The following is an 11,058-nucleotide window of genomic DNA, read 5'->3' as shown; positions in this document are numbered from 1 at the left end:
CTGCTGCTCACGCTGGTCTCAAACTCCTGGCCTCAAGCAATCCTCCCGCCTCAGCCTCTCCACTAGCTGGAATTACAGGCAGGAGCCACCACACCTGGTTATCAAAGCAGTGGTTTTCACCTTCTTTGTTTCAGAATCCTTTTACAGTCTTGCCAAAGAACATCTAAATATTATTATTAAAATAGTTATGTACTAAAATAGTTTTGGCCAGCCTCAGTGGCTCACACTAGTAATCCTAGCATTTTGGGAGGCTGAGGCAAGAGGACTGCTTGAGCCCAGGAGTTCAAGACTAGCCTGGGCAACATGGCTAAACTCCATCTCTATAAAAAAAATACAAAAACTTAGCTGGGCATGGAGGTATGTGCCGGTAATCTCAGCTACTCAGGAGGCTGAGGTGGGAGAATCACTTGAGCCTGGAAGGTTGAGGCTGCAGTGAGCCGTGATGGCACCACCACACTCCAGCCTGGGTGATGGAGTAAGATCCTGTCTCAAAACATAAATAAATAAAATGAAATCCTTTTGACTTCATATACCTACTGACAGGTTTTCTGAATCTCCTAGGGTCCCTGGACCACGCTTTGAGAAGCACTGATTTATAACAAAAAAAAAAAAAAAAGAAAGAAAAGTATTTTTTTTCTCCTTTCTCTGGGGCAGGAGCACACATTGCATTTAGTTGTCATGTCTCTGTCATCTTCTGAGGCGTGGAACCGTTCCACTCATCTACAGCCATACCACCCTGAACGTGCCTGATCTCGTCCGATCTTGGAAGCTAAGCAAGGTCGGACCTGGTTAGTACTTGGATGGGAACAGTTTCTCTCTTTTTCTTTCATGATTTTGGCTTGTTTGGCTTGTTTGATTTAGGCCAGTTAATTTTGAAGAATGTCTCTCAACTTGGTATGTCTAAAATTTCTTCAGGATTAGATGCAAGTTATCCTTTTGGGGGCAGGAATACAACAGAGGTAATACTGTGTCCTTCTCAGTGTATTGCATCCGGAGGTACACTAATTTGTCCTATTACTGGTGATTAACTTGGATTACAGGATTGTGTCTGCCAAGTTGCTCTGCTGTAAAACTACAATATTCCCCCTTTTGTTAAATGTCTTGTGGGAATACTTCACATACTTGAGAGTATGCAAATACATTGTTTTCCATCAAATTTTCACCTGCTAATTTAAGCATGCCTCAATGATCCCTTTGCAAGACTTAAACATTTGTTTTAAATTCATCTTTTTTTTTGAAACAGGGTCTCGCTGTTGCCCAGTCTGGAGTACAGTAGCACCATCACATCTCACTGACGTCCTGAACAACCTGGGCTCAAACAATCCTCCCACCTTAGTCTCCCGAGTAGCTGGGACTACAGGTGTGTGCTACTGTGTCTGGCTATTATTTATTTATTTATTTATTCTGAGAGGCATTTTCACTCTTGTTACCCAGGCTAGAGTACAGTGATGTAGTCTCGGCTCACAGCAACCTCCACCTCCTGGGTTTAAGCCATTCTCCTGCCTCAGGCTCCCAAGTAGCTGGGATTACAGGCATGCGCCACCATGCCCAGCTAATTTTTGTATTTTTAGTAGAGATGGGATTTCATCATGTTGGCCAGGCTGGTTTTGAACTCCTGGCCTCAGATGATCTGCCTGCCTCGGCCTCCCAAAGTGCTGGGATTATAGGCATGAGCCACCGTGCCCGGTCTTATTTATTTATTTTTAAAAACTTTTTGTACAGATGGGTTTTCGCCATGTTGCCCAGGCTGGTCTCTAACTCCTGAGCTCAAGTGATCTGCCTGCCTTGGCCTCCCAAACTGTTAGGATTACAGGTGTGAGCCACCACATCCAGACCCTGCAAGACTTTCAAAGCACTCCTCCCTCCCTGTTATTTCCATGTTTCTCTAAAAAGGATTATCACAAAAACCATTAGAATTAAAAGAGATTAAGTTAGACAATACACTAGGCTGCGAGGAAACAAGCTGTTTCATCCATTGCTCTTCGGGGTACAAAGTGCCATAACTCTTTGTAGGGAAATGTGGAAACACCAAAATGCAAATGCATGTACCCTGTGAACCGGACATTCCACTTTAGGAAATTCATCCTATAGCTACACCTGCGTGGGTTTCAACAAGGTTAGCTGTCACAACCTGATTCAGAATAGCGAAAAGTTGGACACCACTTCCATCTGTAGGAGACTGGTTAAATAAACCAAGGCACATCCCCACAATGGAAGACTGTGCCATTGTGTAAAAGAATGACGATGCTCTATATGGATGTACTGATGTGGAAGCGTCCTTAAGATAATTATGCGGGGAAAAAGCAAGCTGCAGAAAGTGTTTCTAGTATGCTACGGTTTTTGTAACACAAAGTGAGGATGATGGGGTGAGGGGTGGCTAGAGACACAGGTGGGAGTAGACTTATCAGTATGTACCATCTCATTTAGTTTTCTAATTTTGAACATGTCAATGTATCACCTATTCAATACGTCTTGACTTTATGACACAAGGGTGTCAGTGTTGGATTTACACAGAGGCTTAGGGAGAGAAGAGGAGCAGGGCAGGATGAGGGCAGTGGCGGTACCAAAGAGGAACCTGAGGCAGGCTGAGCGCCTGGCTGGTGACAGGGGAGAAAAGGAGAATGGGTCTGCAGGTGGAAAGAGGTGTTTAGGTGTGCCCTACCTGGGAAAGCAATTTCTAATGGCTGTATAATATTTAATAGTCTATAACTTAACCATTACTTTAGTGTTAGACATTAGCTTAGGTCAGACTCTTTAAATATTTGAACATGATTTATGATCATATAGGTGCCATCTTAATAGGTGCTATTTAAAAACACTATATAGCAGGGTCTATACTAAATGCTTCTCAGGCATTAGCTTATATAATTCTCTCATCAACTCTACCGGGAAGATACTAATTATGCCCAGTTTACAGATGAGAACACTACTATTCACAAGGGTTATTTGCCCCAAATCGCAAAGCTAGCAGAACTGAGATTCAAACCTCCTCCTGCTTTTCCCAGAGCTCTTGTGTCCCAGCATGATAGATATGAAAGAAATATCCAGGACTTTCCATGTTACAACCCAGTGTCCAATTGCTTTTCATCTGTTTCTCCTCTGGGTAGTCTCTGTCAAACTTGTTCACAATTCCCTCCAAAACCAGTGCCCAGAAATGAACCCAGGAACTACCACCTTTTCCTTTGTCTCTATCTCTCTATCTCTCTCTCTCTATCTATCTATCTATCTATCTATCTATCTATCTACATAAAATACATATACAGCCTCCACAGCTGGGACTACAGTATGCTTCACCACACATGGCTAATTTGTTTTTTGTAGAATCAAAATCACTATGTTGCCCAGGCTGCTCTCGAACTCCTGGTGTCAAGCAATCTTCCTGCCTTTGCCTCCTCAAGTGCTGGGATTAAAGGCATGAGCCACCACAGTTGGCCGGTCTGTCCATATTTTATTTGATGCACATCCCGAATGAGCATACTCACAGCTCAGCCTGGGCATTCGGCACACTAGCTCTTTCTTTTTCCGTAGGTCAGTCTATAAGCCACGTGATGAAGATGAGGCTGATCCTAAGCCCTGGAAGTTATCAGCCCAGTTATTCCCTGCCTCTCACCTCTTGGACCCAGCACATTTGGGAAACTGAGATCCCATGCCCTGGAATGAAAGAAACAGACCTATAACCATGTTTCCCGACCAAGAAGCAATGTGCCTCACTCTGTCCTATCCAACACTGCCATCAGTGGTTTGGAAGAAGACACAGTCAGGAAACAGTCAAGGGACAGTGGGTGCAGCGATCATCTGCTGGATCCCAGGCTGCCTTGCCCTCTCCACTACCCTGCTCCGGCAGGTCTCCCAAGAGTTCGCATTGGTCTCTGGGAGTCTTTACCACCATCCTAGTCTCTGGTACTCACTGCACACAGCTCTCCTTGGCTTTTATTATACTGTCAAGGTTTGGATGATCCCAGATCCCTTTCCTCTTGGTTCATCTTAGACCGTTTAGACTGGGAAAGAAAAAAAGAGCTTGTATGCTGGGCAAACTAATTTGTGACTGTGTGTGTGTTTATACACACATAGGTATTCTGAAAAGTACTTTTGTGTATACTTAAATATAATAAAGATATTTTAGGTTGGACGTGGTGGCTCATGCTTGTAATGATTTGGGAGGCTGAGGCTAGAAGATGGCTTGAGGCCAGGAGTTCAAGACTAGCCCGGGCAGCATAGTGAGATCCTATCTTTACAAACAATTAAAAAATTAGCCAGGTGTGGTGGCGTGCACCTGTAGCCATAACTACTTCTTAAGTCCAGGATTTTGAGGCTGCAGTGAGCTGATTGCACTACTGCACTCCAGCCTGGACAATAGAGCAAGACCCTGTCTCTAAAAAAGAAAGAAAAATGATTTATATTTCTTTAATATTTTCATGGAAATTTCTAATATTTCTAGAACAGGAAGTATTAGAAAGAGACAGATATCTTAAGAACTTTTATCACAAAAAAATTAGTTTTTGAAAAGGACTCTCTACTTCTGTGTGGCACTGTTTTTCTCAATTCTGAGTGAAAACAAGATTGGAAGGCTTGTGCTTTACTGTGTCAGGAGAAGGTTCGAGGAACCATGAAGAGGAGAGAACATAGCATTTTATTACCCTCTCTTTTTTTAGTTCTTCCTTCAAGATCAGTGATAAAATTCCTCTTTCTCTAGCCCTGCTTCCAGTTCGGTAGTAACTTCTATGAGCAGGTAACTCAGCAAGTCCATGTCCATTGCCTCATACCCTGGGCTGTTCTGTTCTTTCCTTTGGACTCAAGAGTAAGAACTTGGCAGGAAAGAGATAGGACCCAGCTCCTGCGTGATTATTGTATAACTCAAAGCTTAACCCTTCCATGGAAATTTGGCAAAACATTTAGTACAAACAGCAGTCTCCAACTCCCTTGGGTTCCCAGTTTACTAGGTGAACATGACATTTTAGTTAAGGTGAAATTAAACTTACCAAAATAAATCCTACATTATCATTTGGCAACATTTAGCTGAGGCTCTCAAGGCATCTCACTGGAATTTGCCCAAATCCTCCTGTTAGGAAGTTCAGTTTTGGCTTCAGGGAAACCAAATCAAAACAGCAAATATTTATTGAACATGTCCTGTGCACACGGCACGGAGCCCTGGATGTACCAGGTACTTGATAAACATTCATGTTTGAAAAAAATCCAGGTCCAGAGTAGTTCTGCTAACTTAATAACAGGAAATATAACACTTTAAATTCCTCCCAAATAGAAAGTTTAGATTATCAAGTAAGGTAAAAAATGCTTACTCATCCAGAAGAATTGACACTTCATATGAACGGAAACATTGGGCAAGGGTATTCTTTGGAGGTTGAGCAAGAGAGAGTTGTGTGGGGTCAAAGCTTGTTGCTTTTATATTAGTTTGGGGAGTTGTAGGTGGTGAAAGAAAAATAGCAAAGGGAGGCTGGATGCCGTGGCTCACGCCTGTAATCCCAGTGCTTTGGGAGGCCAAGGCAGCTGGATCACTTGAGCTCAGGAGTTCAAGACCTGCCTGGCTAACATGGCCAAACCCCGTCACTACAAACAAAAAAGTAGCCAGGCTTGGTGGCGCATGCCTGTAGTCCCAGCTACCTCAGGAGGCTGAGGTAGGAGAATTACTTGAGCCTGGGAGGTTGAGGCCGCAGGAAATTAAGTATGGTTTAAGGAGATACATCATGGGTGCCAGGCTGACAATAGGTAGACTTGTGGACTTAATTTAGTATCACCTTGACTGGATAAAGGAACACCTACAAACCTGATAAAGCATTATTTTGGGTGTGTCTGGGAGGGTGTTTCCCAAGGACATTTGTGTGTGAGTCTGAGTGGACTAGGTGAAGTCTCTGAGAGCCGTGACAGACTTTTCTTCTGCTTCCTTGGACATTAGAACTTCAAGCTCGGCTGAGCGCGGTAGCTCACGCCTGTAGTCCCAGCACTTTGGGAGGCCGAGGGGGGCGGATCACGATATCAAGATATTGAGACTATCCTGGCCAACATGCTGAAACCCTATCTCTGCTAAAAAAACATACAAAAATTAGCTGGGCGTGGTGGTGGGCGCCTCTAGTCCCAGCTGCTCAGGAGGCTGAGGCAGGAGAATTGCTTGAACCTGGGAGGTGGAGGTTGCAGTGGGCCGAGATGGCACCACTGCAGTCCACCTGGCAACAGAGCGAGACTCCGTCTCAAAAAAAAAACCAAAAAAACAAAAAAACACTTCAAGCTCACAGGCCTTTGGACTCCAGGACTTAAACCAGAGACCCTCCAGGTCTTGAGGCTCTCACTTCCCTGGTTCTCAATGTAAAACTGTTGAAACTTCTTTGATAAATAAAGAGGTTTTCTTGTACATCTGTATTTATGAAAGGTGAAATTTCTCAAGATCTCAGCTTCTGGGGCAGCTGTATGTGCAGTGGTGACCCATTGTGTGTGTGTGTGTTTGAAGCAGGGTCTCACTCTGTCACCCAGACTGGAGTGCAGTGGCACAATCACGGCTCACTGTAGCCTCGACCTCCTGGGCTCAAGCAATCCTCCTGCGTCAGCCTCCCCAGTAGCTGGGACTATAGGCGCAAATAATCACGACCAGCTAATTTTTCTTTTTCTTTTTTTTTTTTTTTGAGACGGAGGGTTGCTCTGTCACCCGGGCTGGAGTGCGATAGCTGGATCTCAGCTCACTGCAAGCTCCGCCTCCCGGGTTTACGCCATTCTCCTGCCTCAGCCTCCCGTGTAGCTGGGACTACAGGCGTCCGCCACCTCGCCCAGCTAGTATTTTGTATTTTTTAGTAGAGACGGGGTTTCACCGTATTACCCAGGATGGTCTCGATCTCCTGACCTCATGATCCGCCCGTCTCGGCCTCCCAAAGTGCTGGGATTACAGGCTTGAGCCATCGCGCCTGGCCAATTTTTCTATTTTTTATGGAGACGAGGTCTCCTTATGTTGCCCACACTGGTATCTAACTCCTGGGTTCAAGTGATCCAGCTGCCTCAACCTCCCAAAGTGCTGGGATTACTGATGTGAGCGACTGCACCCAGCTCATTGTAGTTTTTGATTTTGTCAACTCTTAGAGTCGTCTGCCACTATATTTCATATGACTGCGATTATAATGCTGGGTGCATAACCAACCACAGTGATATGCGTTTATACGTTTTGCTTTTTGACCTACTTATAAACATGGTTCGTCTGCTCTTAACTGCTACATCCATGAGACTGTTGTTATTATATCTGTGTTTGTTAAATAAAAATATATCATTGCCTATTTTATTATGTAAATTGACCTATGAAGTATTGTCTTTTTTTTTTTCTTTTTGAGACGAGGTCTCAGTCTATCGCTCAGGCTGGTGTGCACTGGTGTGATGATGTGATCATAGCTCACTGCAGCTTCCATCTCCTGGGCTCAGTGATCCTCTGGCCTCAGTCACCCGAATGGCTGGGACTACAGGGATGCACCACACTTAGTAGAGACAGGTCTTACTGTTGCCCAGGCTGTCGTGTTTTCCTGTTTCTCTCTTTTTTTTTTTTTTGAGACAGAGTCTCGCTCTGTCGCCCAGGCTGGAGTACAGTGGCAAGATCTCAGCTCACTGTGACCTCCACCTCCCGAGTCAAGCGATTCTCCTGCCTCAGCCTCCTGAGTAGCTGGGACTACAGGAATGTGCCACTATTTCCTGCTAATTTTGTATTTTTAGTAGAGACGGGGTTTCACCAAGTTGGCCAGGCTGGTCTCAAACTCCCGACCTCAGATGATCCGCCCGCCTCCGCCTTCCAGCGTGCTGGGATTACAGGCGTGAGCCACGGCTCCTGGCCCTAAATCTCCTTTTAAAAATTTAAATAGGGCCAGGCGCGGTGGCTCACGCCTGTAATCCCAGCACGTTGGGAGGCCGAGGCGGGCGGATCACAAGGACAAGAGACTGAGACCATCCTGGCCAACATGGTGAAACCTCGTCTCTACTAAAAATACAAAAATTAGCCAGGGGTGGTGGCGCGCGCCCCGGAGGCTGAGGCAGAATTGCTTGAACCCGGGAGGGGGAGGTTGCAGTGAGCTGAGATCACAATACTGCACTCCAGCCTGGGCGACAGAGCCAGACTCCATCTTGAAGAAAAAAAAAAAAAAAAAGTAAAAGTCTTTTAAAGAATTTAAATTTTTTCCCCCAAAATTATATCTTTGTAACTTTTTCAGAATTTCTTTTTTGTTTTTTTTTGAGACGGAGTCTCACTTTGGCCCAGGCTGGAGTGCAGTGGCGCGATTTCGGCTCACTGCAAGCTCTGCCTCCCGGGTTCACGCCATTCTCCTGCCTCAGCCTCCCGAGTAGCTGGGACTACAGGCGCCCGCCACCGTGCCCGGCTAATTTTTTTTTGTATTTTTAGTAGAGACACGGGTTTCACCGTGTTAGCTGGGATGGTCTCGATCTCCTGACCTCATGATCCGCCCGCCTCGGCCTCCCAAAGTGCTGGGATTACAGGCGTGAGCCACCGCGCCCGGACCTTTTTAAGAATTTCAATATTTGGGGTTGTCTTTTGGGATTATGATCAGCTCCCAAGAGGCATAAATCTGGGCCCTTCATTCCACTGCTTACCACCCTTCTTTGCATTCCCTTTACTTTCAGAATAAAATCCAAACACTTAAGCACGGTCCACAGGCCTCCATGATCTATCTGGCTGTGCATCTCAAGCCACTGTCTCACTCCTTTTCCTCTAGTCTTAATGAACTCCTTCCAGTTTCCACACTTCAGGCTTTCTTCCCTTAGAGAATTCACACATTCTATTTTCTCTGACCAAGTCTCTTGTCTCCCACACACCTCTCTCCCCCTCCCCCATGATTTTTCAAGTTTTATCTTCAATGCAACTTCCTCAGGAAAGCCTGACCAGCCAGGCAAGGTTAAGTCTTCCTTGGATACCATCTCACTGCTCCTTGCTCTTCTGAGGACAAGTGTGGTTGAAAAATTCTTTGGCAATTCTGTTTAGTGTTCTGTCAAGTTCCAGAATTAAAATTCATTGAGCGTGGAGCCAGTATTTTCTAACTCTTTGTCCTCTACAGGGCTGTGCATATGGGAAGTACTCAATACATTTCTTTAGCAAATACTCAATGGGTATTCAGTGGGTATTTGACAAGTCCACTTTTTGTATGGTAGGCGTTCCAAATAAGGGTGGCAGCCACTTACTGAATGAGTCATCTTGCTGGAAGGCAAGGGGATTTACTAATTAACTACTGAAGATTAGCTGGCTATTGGGATTGAAGCACTAATGGGCATAAAAACCAAATTTCTATTTTTTTTTTTGTTTCAGCGCAAGAGGTCAGAATGTACCCTATTGCTTATGAGCAGGGTAGGCCTAGGTAGTTGATAAAGATGGCAGGGCTAGTTTTGTAATTCCCAGTCCAGAATTTATAATAATTCAGTGATGGCTGCAGCAGTTACCACTGCTCATACCCTGGGCTTTCTTTACTACGGTCCCTTCCCTTGAGGTCAGATATACCAGTGGACACCTAATCGGTAATTGTTGGTAGGAAGAGTAAATAACCTTCACTGGTAATGTGTATTATTGACTTTTTTTTTTTTGAGACAGAGTTTCACTCTTCGTTGCCCAGGCTGGAGTGCAGTGGCACAATCTTGGCTCACTGCAACTTCCGCCTCCTGAGTTCAAGTGATTCTCCTTCCTCAGCCTCCCATGCAGCTGCCTGCCACCATGCCCAGCTAATTTTTGCATGTATTTTTTGTTTTTTAGTAGAGACGGGGTTTCACCATGTTGGCCAGGCTGGTCTCAAACTCCTGACCTCAGGTGATCCGCCTGCCTCAGCCTCCCAAAGTGCTGGGATTACAGGCATGAGCCACCGTGCGTGGCTGCATTATTTACTTTTTAAAAAGATTTTAGTTCCTACTTTAAAGGAAATTGCAGCTATTGTCAGTTTTGCATCTTTATTTTAAAAAATGGGTTTTCTTACATAATCATGTTTTACACTAAACAAAAATGCCATTCCTTGGTATCATCTAATGCCCAATACATAATAAAATTTTTCTGTATACAAAAGTCTTCGTATATTTGGTTTGCAAACATCACCCATGCTGCATTTTCGTATTTCTTATATTTCATTTAATCTAGAATAGAGTCTCATTCCGTTGCCCAGGCTGGTGTAGTGGTGCCATGAAGCATCATAGCTCATTGTAGCTTTGATCTCCTGGACTGAAGCAATCCTTCGGCCTCAGCCTCCTGAGTAGCTGGGACTACACACATGAGCCACCACACCAAACCTCCTCCCTTTTCTTCTTCATACCATTGAGGTGTTGACTAAGGTATGATCTCTATTAGACAAACTTACTTATATCCACTAACTGCGAGGAATGACTAATGGGTGGGATTTCAGGACAATCAGGAGAAGTCAGTAAGAATGGAAAGACAAGGTTGGGAATAGTAGTTCATGCCTGTAACCCCAGCACTTTGGGAGGCTGAGGCAGGCAGATTGCTTGACATCAGGAGTTCAAGACCAGCCCGGCCAACACGGTGAAACCCCAACTCTACTAAAAATATAAAAATTAGCTGGGCATGGTGGTGCAGGCCTATATTCTCAGCTACTTGGGAGGCTGAGGCAGGAGAATTGCTTGAACCCGGGAGGCAGAGGCTGCAGTGAGCTGAGATTCTGCCCCTGCACTCCAGCTTGGGCAACAGAGCAAGACTACATTAAAAAAAAAAAAAAAAAAAAAAAGAATGGAAAGACAAAAAACATTTTGCATCAGGAAGTTACCATGGCAACTAAAGACGGTCCTAATTTTCAAAGAAGCCATAAAAACTAAGACATTGGATGTTAGCCATGGAGTCTCACTGAGTTGATGCTAGTATCTCAGAACCACTACCCTCACTCCTAATGTGCAATAATTGTGTGACAAATGAAGGAATGTGACGATAGTTTAAGATTGGACTAATTCCTGTGATGTCCACAAACTGGCTACTCCAAGTATGTGTTTGCTCATGCAGATTAGCCATTTCTTTATTCTTCACCTAAAAATACCCCTTCCATTAAAGAGGTGTAAGAAAGTAATCTCAAGATTAGAGTA

Source organism: Chlorocebus sabaeus, chromosome 25, assembly GCF_047675955.1.
Source record: "Chlorocebus sabaeus isolate Y175 chromosome 25, mChlSab1.0.hap1, whole genome shotgun sequence".
NCBI lineage: Eukaryota > Metazoa > Chordata > Mammalia > Primates > Cercopithecidae > Chlorocebus > Chlorocebus sabaeus.
This window is presented reverse-complemented; position numbering follows the sequence as displayed.